Below are 18,187 nucleotides of genomic sequence, written 5' to 3'. Positions count from 1 at the left end.
GGCCATCTCTGGCAAAGCATCGTGGTCTGACGACCATGTCATCTCAGTACTGGGGTATCATTCTGGGTAATGGCAGGATGTTACACAGGGCTAGGGTCATACCTGCCCTGGGCTACAAGTTCTGAGAGCTCTTCCGTGTCTCTCTTCATGTAGTCCAGGGAGTTATGTCTCAGGTTATTCACACCAACATGGACAATGACAGAGTCATGTTTGTACATGTTGTGGAGTGACCTGAGTGCGTGGGTTATGTGGTGGATCCTGGCACCTGACTGGCAGCTGACAGTAACCTTCTCCTTGTTTAGCCTGGTGAGTGGGTCATCCGTGCGCCTGACTACAGTCCCCTATGACTAGTGTATTGGGTATATTGTTTTGCCTTATGGGCTGTGGTTGAGTGGCACAAGGAGTCTGCGGGCTATGTGTCATTTGGGTTGTGTAGGGGGGGTGGAGGTTGCTTGCGTTTCTGCTTCAGAGGTCTCTGTTGCTTGAGCAGATTATTATTGAGAGCCTCCATGAATGTTTTTGTGTTTCTATGTGCGGATTTTGGTGGTGTAGATTTAGTGGGACTATGTGATGAGTGTGCTGTGGTGCAAGTGTTTACCTTCTCCTCTTGACTGTCAGGTTCAGTCTTGGTTGGAGAGAGCTTTACCTCCAATTTGGCTAGATAAGTGCATCTCTCACAGGTTGTGGTGTTGGGTGGTAGGAAGAGGGGGTTGTCTGTGTACATGAGGCAATTCCTACAGTGCCCAAAAATGCCCATATTCATCAGATAGACACGAGAGAACACTGGGAGCTGACCCTTGAATATGCCTGAATAAAAACTACTTTCCTCTAGACAAGTGAGGAAAGTGAGTATAAGAGCTGTTTTTCTCTAAGCAAGTGAGGAAAGCAAGTATAAAAACTGTTTCCTTCTAGGTAAAGAGGAGGTTGAGTGCTGTAGTAATTTGTAGCTTATTTAGTGCTAACAACAAGTTCTGAACAACTGCTGAGCACGAATAAGCAAATTCAAGTGCTAAAACTAAGAATCTGTACCTGGATCATGTGGTAGATAGGCTACCTAGTGCTTACCACTCCCACTGATGAGCTAGAAGGCTTCCCTCCAACGCAGAAAGGCTTTGGGGGCTCAGAAGCTACAAACAGTCCTGGATACAGCCAATCTGTGTCTGGACTAGACTAGTTACAGGAAAGGTGGGAAACAAGTGCAAACGCAGGCTTTTAAACCAGAAAGTTGAAAGAGATGGAGAAACTGCCAAACAGCCAATAAACTACAATTTCTTGGCCAGAAACCACTCTTATGGTAGATAGGCTACCTAGTGCTTACCACTCCCACTGATATGCTAGAAGGCTTCCCTCCAACACAGAAAGGCTTTGGTGGCTCAGAAGCTTACATACAGTCCTGGTTACAGCAAATCTGTATCTGGACTAGACTAGTTAAAGGAAAGGCAGGAAACTAGCTTAGAAAAAAAAATTTTGAAAGTAGAAAGGGAGAAAAGAGTAACAGAAGATGATTCAAAATTAAGGACCTAAGTGGCTTGCCCTTCACAAATGTTCTCTCTGTATTAGCTAGAGTGAGCTAGTGACACTAGACCGGAATAGAGCTGAACATATGGGACTGGTAGGAGTGTCAAAATATGATCTCACTGTACTCTGTTGAGTGAGCAAATGAGATAGACACGGGAGGAGTGTTCAAACACAAATTTACAGGAGGGGCGGGCAATTCCAAAGCCACCAAGATTAATACCAAAACAACAATAGGGACAGCGGGCAGGAAATTAACTCCAGTGACAGAGAGAGACAACAATATTCTATGAAACAATTAAATAGAAAAATAAATAACTACAGAGAGACACAGACAATATTCAATAAAACAGTTAGACAGAAAAGTGAAATGTAGTACAATCTTTAACACTGCAAATTTGTACTAAACTCGGCCAGTAATGCAGTTGATTGTAGGTATGTAGCAGAAGCCAAACAACACAGGTATTGAGCAGTAATAAAAAAGATATGTGGCTCACTTATAAATACAGAGAAACCCTCTAGGTTAATCCCAAAAATTAATTCCCCACTTCCAAAGAACAACCACTTCCTGACTGGTACATTTTTGGGATCATGTGAGAATTTCTAGTAATGGTAAAATGTCTGCTTGAGTATCCTTATCTTCGTCTCTCTCTTTCACTCACACACACCCCTACTTCACTCTTTTATGATGATTTAGCTGTGATCTAGTAGGGATGATTTGCTGTCAGTTGTGCAGCCATGTGATGCCACTTTCTAGCTGGTGTGATGTGATGCAGTTGGTGTGGTGTGAGTGGAGCATCTGTTTGTATGTTTATGTCAGTGAGATGGACTTTCTGTTAACAGAAGAAAAGACTGAAGTCAGAAAATGACATGCAGCAATTTTGGTGAGTGGTGCTTATGACATATGGTTGGCTCAGGGGTAAAGTGACGAAAGCAAAGTGTTTTTCACATATCATTTACAATCTGTTTCTTAATTATGGGAAGCCTATTTGGGCAGTCTGTACATAAAAATATTTAGAGGGAACACAGATGCTGTAAAATAGTATATGGAACTGAGACCATGTTTTTCAAAGAGAAGAGGGAAAAGCTTATCCTGTGAGCAACAGGAACTGAAGGTAACCACAGATTATATTCCCAGGGAAGTGAAGTGCTTTATAGCATGAAAAAGTTTCCAGTGAATAGATGGGTGGAACCCACTGTCCCTTGTGCCTGGCCTCTAGAGAAAGAAAATGAAAGCAATGAAGAATAAAAATATGCACAAGAAGAGAAAGATACTCTATTTAAAAAAAAAACTGAAGTGAACCTGGAGAGAAGCCATGGCTCTAGAAATGGAAGGAGCAAATGAGATAAAAACTGATAAAACTGATAAGTGGAAGTGTACTATGAAGTCCAAATGATGGGTGACTTGAGACAGAATGAAAGTGGACTCAGAGTGGAATCTGAGACACTGTTGAAGAAAATGAAGGGTCTTTGAGCGGGAGCACTACAGAATCCTGAAAGCCCAAAATCCTGAGACCAGAATCTTGAAAGTTCAAAATACTGAAAACGCACAGGATACCAAACCTTACTATATTCCAGCACAAGTACATACAGAAACAAATAAAACGCAAACTATATTACTCTTCTCCAAGTATAAGCAGGGGGGCAAGCCCCCATACAACCCCCATGTAGGGGGCAGTGCTCCTCACACCCCCTGTTACTTAAATATATCAACTCCGAGATTGCACTTAGTGTAGTGAAGTGCAATCTTGGAGATTATATATTTAAGTAGCAGGGGGTGTGTGGGGGGGTGCATGGGGGCTTGCCCCACTGTGTATAGTTGAAAGGTAATATGTATGTACTGGTGCTGGACTATAGTAAGTGTTGGTATCCTGTGTGTTTTCAGTATTTTGAGTTTTCAGTATTTTGAACTTTCAAGAGTTTGGTCTTAAGATTTTGGGCTTTCAGGATTCTGTATCGCTCCCCTTGGAGGACATCATCAGAAGTCCAGAAGAGGCAGGTCTGACAAGGGATTCTAGATAATTTCCAGTGCTGTCCATTACTATTGTACATGAGGCCCTGGATTGGTCAGCACTATTTTTCTGGACAATAAAAGTGCTGCATTCCACAGGTATACGCAGGGGGTGAAACAGCTTGTAGGACCAATAAGAAATGCTCTACTCTTTAAAAGACCAATGAGTGGAGTAAAAGAAATAGGCGTGTGGCTTACTGAGTAGTGGAGACATCCACACCAAGAGAATTTTACAAAAGATGATTTTGCTGTAGTCTGTAGGACTACGGTGCATGTACCTGGGGAGGTACTGGGTCACTTGAGAGAGAGGGAGAGAGGTAGTGTCACAGGGTTAGAAACCTACTGTTGGTGTGAGTAAGCTCCCACTAAATGTGTGTAGGATCAAGAGAAAAAGAATTTAAAAAATTCAGAAGGTAGCAGAGAACCACCTGTTTAGGGCTAAATGGCATACACAAAGGTACTATAAATGTTTTAAGAAGCTTGACTGAATGTACATATAACTACAACAAACTTGGAATTTGACTTTAGTAAAGCAACGCATCTTAATTCCTTACATTTAAAAAAGAGAATAGAAATAATTCCAGCGCAATAATAAAGTATGTGAAAAGTCCATGGATATAATTGTGCATTGCTGAAAAGCTTTGGGGATCTGATCAAATAAAGTGTCATCAGAAATACTATGTCTAGTGATCTAAATCTCTTCTGCAACATCAACAGAACAGTTTGAAGGGACAGGTATATGTAGTAGAGCATACTACTGCTCAGAAACCGACACCCTAACCACATAAAACAAAGTTCATCCTTGTCCATATCAAGAGCACCTTTGGATCTTCTTCTTTTGGCTTTTCCTGGTTAGGGGTCGCCACAGCGGGTTATCTGTCCACTCATGATTGGCAGTGGAGTTTTACGGTGTCTAGTTGCCATTCCTGCACCCAACCTTCCACAGAAGGCACACACATGCACACACACTCACCTAGGGCCAATTTAGTGTCCAATCCACCTACTGCATGTCTTTGGGAGGAAACCGGAGCACCCGGAGGAAACCCACATAACCACAGGGAGGACATGCAGACTCCACACAGAAGGTACCCCAGCCAAGAATTGAACCGGAGAACCTCTTGCTGTGAGGTGGCAATGCTAAACGCTGCACCACCGTGGCCACCCTCAAGAGCACCTTTGGATCTATGGATCAGAAATAGAAAATTTACCCCAGGAATGCTCCCTGTACTAATGGACAGAGGCATCTTCTAAAGGTTTTATCGTGTGTATAAGTCCCCTCAAATTATCTATGTATGATCCTAGTTATTCTCATTAGCGGTAATGTATTCACGACCATGGGATGGATAAGGGGGCACTAACCAAACAGGATAGGCTAATTCTAGCACAGCAAGAGAAATTGGCTAGGCTTAAAATGGCCTGCAAGGGCTGCTAGCCTAGTACTTGCCTATGATAAAAGAAAAAAAAAGTTAGGTGTGGTTTGAAATGAGGAACTAACTGGACTAATATTCCCTTGCAAGATGCCACACTGGCTACACATCAAAACTGGGATGTGATAATGTGAAAAAAATCTAGCAATTGTGGAGTATTTCAGCTTGACTCACTTTCTGTGTGTGTGTGTGTGTGTGTGTGTGTGTGCGCGCGTCTGTGTGTCTTGCTGCCCCTGACCAGCCTAATTGAATATTTTAACTGTAGTCAGTTGAATATAGTGGTCTGTTTTCACACACTGTCTTACCAGCCATCTATCAGGGTACATCTCTCTTTCACTGTCAGATGAAAAAATTGCCTTTAGTAATGTATTTCACCCTGTGTATTAAATATAGACACTTGCACTCTGCCCCAGACAAATCACATTTGGCTGTAATCAAGTAATTTGTCAGGATCACTTGCTTTCTCACTTTGACTGCCTCTGCCCCTTACAAAATGTTACTTTACATTGAGTACACTTGATTTTTTGACTGAATACATCTTCCCATAGCAATATATTTAAGTTTATTTTTCACATGCAAGCATGCATGCTTGCAGAGGACTGTGCATGTCCCCCTGACAAGCCATGCTGATCATTATTTATCTGTAATGAAGTGGTTTAATGAGTTTTTACACAGTCTCCCGACCATCCAAGCATAAACACTTTGAGTGCACTTGTGGTGTTGGACTGTGAACAAGTAAAAAAAAATTGCCTTCATTAATGTTTGATCTTGTCGGTGCTGTGCAAGTGAAGGCACGCTTCTTGACAACCAATTTAAAGATCATTTAACCATGATCAAGCAATTGTAGTGATCACTTGCTTTCGCAAACTGATTACTTCCCCATTCCCAAGAATAACTATCTTCTGACAGAGTGCATCTCTGATTTTTTGATTATGATCAAGTAAAAAAAATTCAGTAATGTACTTCAGCGTGTTACACTCTCAGGACATGCTTACAGTGACTCACACACTTGACCACAAACCCTTTGATGACCTAGATCAATGATAAAATTATTGTAAGGATTAGATGCTTTCAGATTCAATCTGCCACCCCATCCCTTAAAAATCAGTTTTGGAATGGCTACATCTCTGATGTTGATTGTGACCACTGTGATCAAATGAAACTCTGGCCTCATATTTGGCTTGTTTCTCACATATGCACAGAGGCTCATGCACAGTTTTTTTGTTTTTTTATTTTCATTCGTCCTGTTGTCCATAGTACCATATAATCATTCACACACTGAGAACAAAGATTGCCTTCCCAAGAAAGCAGTTGATGGGTTACTTTGATTCCCTGTGATACAAGTCACTCCTTATCCCTACCTTATGCTTCTGGTGCTCAGATAAATCATTTTTATTTACAACAGTTAGTTATCACTGCTTTCAGCACTGGACACAAGCTTTTTGGTTAGTCTCCTGCCAGGAGCAGAATTTGCTGTTCAGTATGCATTTCATGTACCATCACTGTTTCCTTCAAGTGTAAAAAAAAAAAAAAAATGTTTGTGCATTATTTACTGTTTGTTTTTAAGGTTTATCTAAAGTTCTACTAGTTTGTCCTCTCACAGAGAAAACCACCCCATTTACTTGGAAGATGCTCTATTAGCAATCTCTTTGAAACTGAGATCCTTGGTTAACTCTAAAGATAATTAGGCAGGCACTGACATTGGTTGCATCTAAGTGACAATAATGCTAAGCACACATGGTCAGGGGGAGAGAAAAGGAAGGTGACATGCTAACAAGTAGAATCGTATCTCACTTCCAGGTTCCTTTTGGGATCCGGTTAATTTGCTTTGGGTAATCCATTTCTTTGGTATAATAGTGTATTATTAAAATTTGACACTAATATTGTCTCCAGGATAGAAAACTTTAAAATCTTATCGTATTTCTCCAGTCTGTCCAATCTGACATGTGGGTCCTATCTGATCTGATCAAGCTAATTCCATACTCCACTTTCAAGCCCTTCCAAAATTTTCACCCCATAACTCCCAGTTCTTCTGTGACTAGCTCTGATCTTGTATGCTGCCTCTCAAAGCTGCAACGCTGGTCTCAGAAGATGAGTGCACCGCCTCTTATTCTAATATTGTGCAGATAGCTAAATTTTGGGCCTTTGGCCTTCTTTCTTTAGAGTTTCAACGTTTTATCAGTTATATAAGGATTTTTAGTTTTTTTTCTAAGATTTTGGAAGCCCTCTTCAACAGTTCTGCTCCTGCCTGTGGCACCATTTTGTTTAACTGCACAATAGTAGAGTTTGCCAGATAGTTTAATCTCTACTCTTCATCTTTGCCTTAGATTTTGTAGAGTGCATTAATACTAATTTTCAGTAAGTGATAGAATCTTAACATTTGTATAATTATAGTCCTATTGTTCAGATTTCTTCTGACTTTGAACTCCCCAGTTCAACTCCATAGCAATAGTGAACTTTAACTTGTTTGCTGTTTCTTAGCCTTATCCATTTTGAACAAAGGTTTATCAGTTTTAAGAAATGTTCAAAATGGCACAAAATCCCCCCAGACCCTCATGATTATTGTGCGGTCTGTTCAGGGGTGTCACATTTGAATTCTTTTGTGACATTTGTGCTGCCTTTATTCCCAGGGCATTCTCTGACAGGAATAGCAAGCTTATTTCTGCAGATACAGAGCCTGCAAAGTCTAAAAAGGCATCAGAAAAAAACATCAAAATCCAAGAATTCAGAGTTGAGGAACTACCCTCCAGATACTTTGGCTCCATTTTGAACTCCTAACATTCTAAGGATTGAGTATCATGCTGCTCAGTCCCCTACCTACACCCCTCCTCTGGACCCAGAGATAAGGGCTACTATAACCATTCCTCATGCTCCTAAAAAGACAAACTTCAGTACCCTCCTCTTCCTCTGTACAAGGTCTACAAGAGTGCTTTAAAGGTGGTCTTGGATCACCTGTTTCAGTAGTGACAAATGGCCCAGATCAAGATGGGGGTCATTGCGACTCCATCAGTTTCAAAGTCTGTTGTTTTCATCCATTTTACCCCTCTCTAGGCTCCTTCACTGGTAAGCTCTTAGGCCCTAGTTTCCTCGGATCCATACTTTCACCCAGATACTTGTGTCATCAGATGCGGGGGGGGGTTTGGATCAGACTCTCCTAATTTTGACCCTGTCAGAGCAGAGGAATAGTGTGGACCACTCGGTTGATTCCTTCCTTGGTGCCAACCACTCAAATGGATCTGAGGATTCCACCATGGTCCTTTTCTCACTCAACCTGGAGAGTTGAATACGACCATGGGTACAGTGTCTTCTGACCCTGTAGAGGTGGGAGCAGCTTTCTGAGTACTGGGGAGGATCACTTCACAATGCAAAGTAGTGACACAGGCTTCTCTAACTATGGGTTATCCCCAACCCTTGCTCCTTTGGGTTGACCTCATGAATGTCATCATCTGAGTAGATTGATTTCATAAATCCCTGACACACCCTGCCTTAGTGCAGAAGCTGTCCTTAGAGTACTCTGGAGCCTCCTCCGCTGAACCACCTAGCATGCAAGAGGGTGCATTTAGACTCAAACTGAGTCATTCACCTCCAGATACTGACTTGGATGGTGGAGAGTGGTTCTCCACAGCCCCCTCCAGAGGACACGTCCTTCAGAGAGGTCCTAGAACTTGTGTGATAGATGGAATCTTCTTCAACTGTACTCCCTCTTGACAAGAAGTGGTATTGTTTGAGTCCTACGGAATGACTCCTCCTATGTCTTGGGTAGGCTCTCTCTTGCTGTCAAGACGGTGGGGTTGGCTGTGAGGATGTCTTAGCAGGACACCGACACCTGTGAGTGGGTCCCAAGGAAGTCTGTCAAAATCCTACATGTCCCTCCAGCACTTCCCTGGTAGTCTCCATCATAATTGCAGCAGCCACCAAAAGGGTTATCTGAAGATTTATCTATCTGCCCAACAAGGAGCCCTGGGTGATGGATAGACTAGGGAAAAGGCCTTATGCTTCTATCTCCTTCACCATCCTAGCCATGAACTATTCTGCTCATATAACAAGATTACAGAGTGATGTCCTTCAAGGATGCATCTGCAGTCATAACATATGGGTTGTCCTGCCTCAGGCAGCCCTTCGGTCGGCCGGATTCCAAAGTCTGGGTCTGGCCTCGGCTGATGTCGCACTTTCCCCGACGTCAGAGCTTCTGGGGTATAAAGGCATCAGCCGACGCCATTTTCCCCAGTCTTTCTTGCCGCGCGGTGCCCGAAGCAGAAGCTGTTCGCAAGTGCCGGTCGGTCAGATCCAGAGTTTTCAACCGAAGACTTCTAAAAAAGCTAAGTACCCCGTTGGGGACTCTTTCTTGCCTCAGCCGATGTCAAAGTAAATAATTGTTTAACTTGTGGGAAACAAATACCTCATAAGGATTTCCATTCTTACTGCCTTCCTTGCTTAGGCCCAGACCACGACGTATCAGCTTGTTTAGCCTGTGCCTCCTTCAACCGACGGACTCTTAGACGTCGGTCGGAGTTTGCAGAAGAGTTTTTTGGATCCACTTTTGCATATAAAATGCCGTCGGAGACTCCGACTACACATTTAGCCAAAAAACGCAAGGAAAAGGACCGACACTCACGGCCCGCGGTTTCGGCTGAAACCACGGTTGGGCCTACCGCGAGTGTCTTTGTTTCGGCTGAAACAGAGTCCTCGGTTCTTACTTCTGCCGAAATCATACCTCCGACAACCGAGGCCAGAGAGGCCCCGGCATCGTCGGCTACAGAAATCCCTACCGAAGAAGCAAGCGCACAAGAATTGTCCGACACCATTCCTTTGGGACATTTCTACTTCTGCACGTGGGGCAGCTAGGCCCCCTGCTTCTATGTCTATTAAGGCCTTCTCCAGAGCTAAAGCAGCTAAAATTTCAAAAGCCTTACCTGCAAAAGCTACTTCTCTGAGACCTTCCTTAAGTTCTCAGATTCTCAGCCTTGCTGAGGACCTTATATCCATGATTAGGGGTTCCCAACCTCACCCAGACAGGGCCTCCCACCCTCCTCCTGATAAAAGGCCTAGGACTGAACCCCCTGAACCTCTCTCCTCAGATTACTCCTCGGATGGATCTGATTTATCAGACCATCAGGAAGGGCCATATTCTCCTTATGAGGATTCAGATGCAGAAGACTCTATTCCTTCTGCCTCCCCTCCTGAAGAATTTTCCTTTGGGGAAACTTTGCATTCAATGAGGGAACACTTTCAATGGCAGGGTCAGGATTTCTCTGATTCTAGAAAAAGATTAAGAACCTTTTACACTTACCACAGCATAGGCCTTTAGCCATACCACCTGTGCTAACTGTAGTTGATGATGCATATAATGATGTCAGTTCTGCCCCTGACTCTCTTCCCCCGGCCCCTGCCAAACCTGACAGATATTACAGGGTCCCGGATTCTCACTTCCATTTGTATAAAGCCCATGCTGCAGACCCAGAAACTATATCTCAGGGCCCAAAAGGTGTTGCAGCTGCCACGGCCAAAAACCCCCTACCTTCTGAAAGAGAGTCAAGAGCATTAGAGAGATGGGGAAAACAGGTTTATACATCTGCTACTCTTTCTGCCAGGGCATTAAACTGTCAATTCCACATGATATAGTACCAGGAATATTTGTTAGATCAGCTGAATAAAAAGCTTTCTTCTACTGAACCTTTAGACCGAAAGTCCCTTCAGGATTTGGTACACAACTCTCAGCAGGTCAGTAATCATTTCTTAAAATGTGGCTATGATGCACTGGAGGCTTCATTTAGATCAGCTATGACTGGGGCAGTAATTCGAAGACATGCCTGGCTAAAAGAGCAATCCTTGCCAGACCATGTCAAGGCTAAACTCCTAGATGCTCCAATGGATAAACAAAGTTTACTTGGCTCCCCTGCACAGGAGATTCTAAAGAAAGTGGAAGAAAAAGCAAAATCTGTGCAAACAGTAAAGGATTTTCTGCAGTTTCAACCTCCGAGGTTCAGCAGAAACTGGCCTTCAAAGAATTGGTCCTTTCCAGACACCTCCACAACACAGAGGGGCAGGAATAGACGCCCAAGAGGCAGAGGTCAATCAAAGGGTGCCTACAGGGGTCGTCAGTGGCAGCCTGCCAACCAGAGGAGTACTGCCACAGCTGCAACTACAACCACTTCCACAGGACAGACACAATGACTTGACTCTGATTCCGCCTACCAGGGAACAACTGGAAGCACCCTTGGGCGGAAAGCTGTCTTTATTCTTGAAAAACTGGTATTGCATTAGAAAAGACAAATGGACATTGCAAACCATAGACAAAGGATACAGGTTTCACTTCCACACTTTTCCAAGAAGGAGCGGAATGCCAAACCTTCCACCAAACCAGAAGCCAGAGGCTTTAAGACAAATCCACAATTTACTTCAGATGAAAGCTATAGAAAGGTTACCATCTATGGAACAAGGCCAAGGATTTTATTCCAGACTATTCCTTGTCCCAAGAAAAGAAAACCAATGGAGGCCTATTCTCAACTTGTCCGCACTAAACACATATGTCATTGTGCCAAAATTCAAGATGCTGACCCTACAGCAACTTCTTCCCATGTTGGGCAAGGAGTCTTGGCTGGTGACTCTAGATCTCAAGGAGGCATACCTGCACGTCCCTATACAACCAGATTGCAGAAGACACCTCAGATTTCTTGCAGGATCAGAGCATTATCAATTCTCAGCATTGCCCTTTGGCTTATCTACTGCGCCCAGAGTATTCATGAAATGCCTGGCATCAGTAATTGCACATTGCAGGCTTCAGGGAATTCAAATCTATTCATACCTGGACGACTGCCTAATACAAGCGGACAACAAGACAAAACTAATAAAGGATTTGGCCTATGTCATGCACCTGTTACAGGCCTTGGGATACACAGTCAACATCCAGAAGTCAAGACTAGTGCCATCCCAAAGGATAACATTTTTGGGTGCGGATCTGGACACAATGACTCAGATGGCTTTTCTCACAGAAGAAAAACAAAAGCAACTTCCAGTCTACTTCATGGCTTTGACAAGACAAACTCAGCTCACTGCAAGGAAAGTCCTGCAGGCCCTGGGTTACATGGTATCCTGCATAATCTTGATCCCGCATGCCAGGCTACATATGAGAAAATTGCAATGGTACCTAAGGAATGTATGGTCTCAACACAGGCACAGTCTAGAAACCATGATACCAATCATTCCATGCCTGAAAAAGGAATTCCTGTGGTGGGCTCAGGCCTGCCAGTCCAACAGAGGGTTGCCTTTCAACAAACCACAACCAAGGCAGACCATCACCACGGATGCCTCAGACCTAGGATGGGGAGCACACATGGAGGACAAGTGTATCCAAGGCCTATGGTCTCAGGACCAGCTGAACTTGCACATAAACCTAAAGGAGATGCTGGTGGTGAAACATGCAATCGAGACATTCAAATCATTCCTCCAGCAAGGACATCTGCTGATAAGGACAGACAACACCACAGTCATGTGGTACATAAACAAACAGGGAGGCACGCATTCCTACCCTCTATGCCGGATGGCAATGGATCTGTGGAACCTAGGCCTGAATCTTAACATCCAGCTGCAGGCCAAATTCGTACCAGGAAAAGAGAATTCACTAGCAGACAGCCTAAGCAGAACTACCACGGATGCTCACGGATGGATGCTGCATCCAGACATCTTCAAAATCATAACAAGCAAATGGGGAATGCCAGAGATGGACCTGTTCGCCTCCCCACTCAACCACCAACTGAAGAAATTCTGCTCAAGAGTATACCACCCACAAGCCTGGAGGTTGGACTCTCTCTCTTTCAGCTGGAATGCCCTAACAGTGTATGCTTTTCCACCTCTCCCGTTGATGTACAAAGTTCTACTGAAGATCAGGGAGGAACAGCCAAAGGTGATATTGATAGCTCCAGACTGGCCAAGGCAGCACTGGTACCCGCTACTGAGAAGCATGTCTCGGACGAACTCATGGCCTCTACCCCTATGGCCTCTTCTTTTAACGCAGAACAACTTCAAGACCCTGCATCCAAACTTGAAAACACTGCAGCTAACTGCCTGGAAAATTGCTTAAAACAAAACAAAACTGTTTTATCTCAGAGGGTCAAGGACATTATCCTGGAGGCTCGCAGACCCTCCACAAGGAAGACATACTCAGCTAAATGGAAGAGATTCCTCATTTGGAGCGCATCAAAGGGTACAAATATCACACTGGCAAACCTAGCACACATCCTAGAATATTTAGCAGAACTGTTCCACAATGGCCTGTCCTATTCTTCCATTAAGATTCATGCTTCAGCAATTTCAGCAGAGTACAACATGGATCCACCTATATTCTCTCACCCTCTCCTCAGACAATTTTAAGAGGGATCAAAATGTAAAACCTCCAAGGAGACCCCCTCTGCCTACATGGGATCTCAATTTTGTGCTGGAAAAATTAACATTACCCCCTTTTGAACCAGCAGCATCAGCAGACTTACAGTTCTTATCTTGGAAAACTGCTTTCCTTCTGGCAATCACTTCAGCAAGAAGAGTATCCGAGTTACAGGCACTAATGGCAGTGCAGCCTTTCCTTATTTTTCACCAGGATAGAGTGTCTCTGAGAACCAATCCTACTTTCATGCCAAAGGTGGTATCCTTGAACCAAGCTATTCATTTACCTACGTTCTTCCCTAACCCACAGAACAGGGGGGAAAAACTATTTTACACCTTGGATGTACACAGACAACTACGCTACTATCTGGACAGAACTAAAACCAGCAGAAAAACTGACCAACTTTTTGTAGCATATGCAACTGGAGTGCGAGGAAAAGCAATTTCCAAACAGACAATTTCAAAATGGATAGGAAATTGCATTCGTTTTTGCTACTTTTTTCATGGAAAGACAGCTCCTGAAAATATCAGGCCTCACTCCACAAGAGCCACAGCCACCACTACAGCTTTCCTACGAGGGGTGGCTACCAAGGACATTTTAGAAGCTGCTACTTGGAGCTCCGTGCATACATTTGCCAAGCATTACAATCTACCTTTATACTCCAGATCCCGAGCAGGTTTTGCAACTGCAGTTTTACAGGATCTTAACTACACCATCCTTATCTTAGTACCTCCTCCCCAGTTTGGCTATGGTATTCTACCCATATGCTATGACTGCAGATGCATCCTTGAAGGACATAGTACAGTTTTGTACCTACCATAAATGTAGATGTCCGATAGGTATGCATCTGCAGTCAGGATTACCCACCCTCCTTCCCCTCTGTGGTACTCCTAGGGTGCTTACCCCTTCTTCAGCTAGCTGGGGGAATCTATTATGGTGTATTTGTTTGTATGTATATATGTATATATATATATATATATATATATATATATATATATATTGTTTGCTACTGTTTGGAATTTTCAACATTTATCCAAATTTAGCCTTCCTAGAGGGCACCTGGCATCTGGGGCAAGAAACACTGAGGAAAATGGCATCGGCTGATGCCTTTATACCCCAGAAGCTCTGACGTCGGGGAAAGTGCGACATCAGCCGAGGCCAGACCCAGACTTTGGAATCCGGCCGACCGAAGGGCTGCCTGAGGCAGGACAGCCCATATGTTATGACTGCAGATGCATACCTATCGGACATCTACATTTATGGTAGGTACAAAACTGTACTTTTCACTTAACAAATGTTATCCACTCTCAAGAATGCTATTAAGCCAGAGTCAAATAAGCAACTCCAAGCCGTCCATGCCAAACAATACTAAACTCTCTTTTTGCCTGTTACATAATGCAGTGGATAGAGTGACAAGAGCAGCTGGAGCAGGCATAGCCATGAGATGCTACTCCTGAGTGCGTTTGTGTAATTTTGCAGAAAGGTGTCCTTCAGAAACACCCTCTTTGTCAGAACACGGTGAAAGGATGCAGAAGAGTGATCAGGATGTGATAGGAGTGAAGTTCAAGATCCCTTAGCACACATTTAACAGGAACCAAAAAGGGCTTAATTTACTCTGGTTTCATGAGTCTAGACATCGGTATGACTCGTCTTCTGGCAGAGGTGGTCACTTCAATGGATGCAGGCCCAGAGTTGAAGGTGGTCCACAGAACTAAGGTTTCTGTGGGCTATTCTGACAGATGCCCACAGGACCCCTGAAGGTTTGCCCAACTGCTCTGCTCCAGAGGCAGGCAGTGGATGCATATCCCTCTACTCTCAGTGGTGGTTCACCATCACACAAGACAAATGTGTAAGAGGGATTGTATCTAAAGGTTATCTAATTCAATTTTTGGGAATTTCCTCCATCTCTGTTGCCTGATCTTGCATCAAATCAGACAAAGGCCACTATGCAAGCAGTTCATTCTCTTCTGCAAAAAAAGACCCATCGAGGAGCTCCCCTCAGACCAGATTGGGTCAGGATTTTATTCACACTTTCTGGTTCCCACAAAAACAAGGGTCATCCAGCCCTAAGTTTCCTAAATGGCTACATAGAAAAGGCTCTCTTTTGAATGGTCTCTGTGCGGTCATTTCTTCTGTGTCTCCAGAAGAATGAATGGATGTGTTGTAGATCTTCAGGATGCTTATCTTCACACAATACATGAGGAGTCCAGGAGATTCCTGTGCTTCCATTTAGGAGCCAATCATTACCAATTTAGAGCCTTACCTTTTGGTCCAGTCTCAGCCCCCAGGTTGTTTACCAAATGCATGGCGATTTAGTAGCTGCTCATCCAAGTCTTCAGTTATTAGAAGTCTTCCCTTGTCTACACAACTGGCTCCTGGCTGCCTTCTCCATGGCATCTGTTCTACAAGAAATTGATTACCTGCTCTACCTTTGTGCTTCCCTAGGTAATTTGGTAAATCTGTGGAAATCCAACCTGACTTGCACCTTTAGTCTTTCTGGGCTGCCATTTGGACACTGCAATAACTCTGATCTCTCTTCCACATAACAGAATTGTCTCCTTCAGGACTGTAATATATCATCTAGATTTAGATCTCTGTTGGGCATGGTTGATCTTGAGGGCTTTAGATCTTGCAGCATTATTGACTTTGATAGTGCAGTTTGCTCTTTAACCTAAGAATTCTACAAAGTTTACTGGAGTCACAATGGTCTCAGAAGTACGATTCCCTGTCTGAACCCATCAAGTTAGTGCTGCTGTGTGGAGCTACTTTAAACTGGTGGCTTCATTCTCCTCTCTCTCTGCAGGCAGGCTTTTCCAAGTTACAACTCCTGTAGCAACTGTAACCATTGACTCATCAAATCTTGGAGGTGCAGAGGCATTGTGAGGGGAGAAAGGTCAAAGGTTTTTGGTCAGACTCAGAAGCTTGTGTTGACATAAATATCTTGGAGAAGAGGGCAGTTCTTGTGTTGTCTGATCTATAGCACTGTCTTCTAGGGGTTATAAACATAGAAAAAGACAATAAATATGATGGTAGTCTGCTACATAAACAAGTGGGGGGAAATCTGATCTTATCTGCTTTGTCTAAGATCATGTGTTTGCGGCAATGAGCAATGGCCTTTAGTCTCACCAATTTCTGAGTGCAGCACACTTCCCTGGAAGGTTCAGCTGTCTAGTGAACAGGTTTAGCAGAAACCTTCTATTGCCTCATGAGTGCTCCCTGAATCCAGTAATTGCAGAGATTTTTTAGTCGCTTGGGGCAAACACTGCTGTGATCTTTGCCTCCCCCCACTGAACACCAAGTACAGCAATAACGTTTACAGTCTCCCTCATCAGAGGTAGAACCCCAGGAAAGGTCTGTCCCATGCTTGGCCTCCAGGGTTGCTTTACACCTGTCCCCTGTTCCTCATTTGGCTGAGTTCAAACAGAAAGTCAGTCAGTGCAAGGACAAACTCACTCATTGCGCGATTATTGCCCAGAAGGATGTGGCTTTACCTCCTCAAACCATACTTGTAGGGGCCCCATTTGGCTCCTAAATCCAATACTGGATCTCATCACTCACCCATTCAGGGAACCTCATCAGAAGATTGTCAACATGCATGGCTTCTCCAATTCCAGTGATGGCACAGGATGCATCTCTTTCTGTCAATGTGGTTCACATCCTTGCACTTCTCAGAAATCATCCCTATGTAGAGTGTAGCTCAGTAAATGGAAATATTCACCAAATGGAAGGAATCTCAGAAAATAGTGCCCTTTTCAGCTTCAGTTGGAGATGTACTATGTTTTTTTATCCGCATTTTCTTCAGGGGTTCTGCTTCACCATTGAGGTACAGTTGGTGCCTTCATGTCAGTTTTCAGGACCCTTACCTGGCTTCTCATAGACTATGTATACCCTTTCTAAAAGGTACTAGTCATTTGTGATCCAGCTCCTCAATGGGATTTAAACCCTGCATTAGAAGTGCTATTTAACCCTCCATTTGAACCGGCTGTTTCTGTGGAATTAAAATTCTTATCCTGGAAGACTATACTTTTTAGTGGTTATCACTTCAGCTAGGAGGATTTCTGAGCTGCATACATTTTTTCTGTATCATCTTACATTGTTCCATAATGATAGATTACCTTGAGGACCAGCACTTTCTTTGTTCCAAAGTAGCTTCCAAGACCAACATTTCTCAGCCTATACAGCTTTCATTGTTTTTCCCAAAGTACCAAAACAGGAAAATGCATTTTTCTTATACTGGATGTACACGGGCAGTTCTATTTCTACCTTCACAGAACAACCTCCTTTAGGAAAGATGAGCAACTTTTTTATTTTTTGAACAAAACAAATTAGGTACAAAGGCATCTAAGATCTCATTGTCTAGATTGTCTTATTTGCATTTTATCCATGTACACATCTCAAAATAAAACATTATCTGCAAGCCCAATGCTCACTCCACAAGAGAAATTGCAACTTCTACAGCATTCTTCAGGTCTCTTCCCTTGGATGAAATTTGCCAAGCTACTACAAGGACTTCATCTCACACATTTGTCAAGCCTTACAAGTTGGACTGTATTTCCAGAGCCAGAGCTTCTTTTGGGGCTTTCATCCTGAAAGGTGGCCTGTCTTGAGACCACTCAGGGACTGGATGAATAGTAAATGAAAGTACTTACCATAATGATAGAGCCTTTTATCCCGGTCCATTTGATAGAACAATCTGTCTTCCTATATGATCCAAAGGACCTTTTTCCTGGATCAAAGGCAATACAACTACACTTAGGGGTACGTGCCAGACATGATCTGAGCTAGAGCAGCAGGGCATTATGTGTCAAGATTTTGGATCGAATCTGAATGGGAGCTTGATGACGCGTATGTCAT

At 43.5% G+C, this 18,187-nt stretch overlaps 1 protein-coding gene across 6 annotated transcripts in view; it reads left to right on the top strand.

Moving 5' to 3' along the window:
- The window catches only part of PHF21B (PHD finger protein 21B), a 2,393,713-nt gene that overhangs the window by 948,661 nt on the left and 1,426,865 nt on the right, over positions 1-18,187 (top strand). The gene's annotated exons all lie outside the window — the stretch shown is intronic.

This window comes from Protopterus annectens, chromosome 11.part0 (assembly GCF_019279795.1).
Source record: "Protopterus annectens isolate FY-2018-M chromosome 11.part0, PAN1.0, whole genome shotgun sequence".
In the NCBI taxonomy this organism is placed as follows: Eukaryota; Metazoa; Chordata; order Ceratodontiformes; family Protopteridae; genus Protopterus; species Protopterus annectens.
This window is presented reverse-complemented; position numbering and strand designations above follow the sequence as displayed.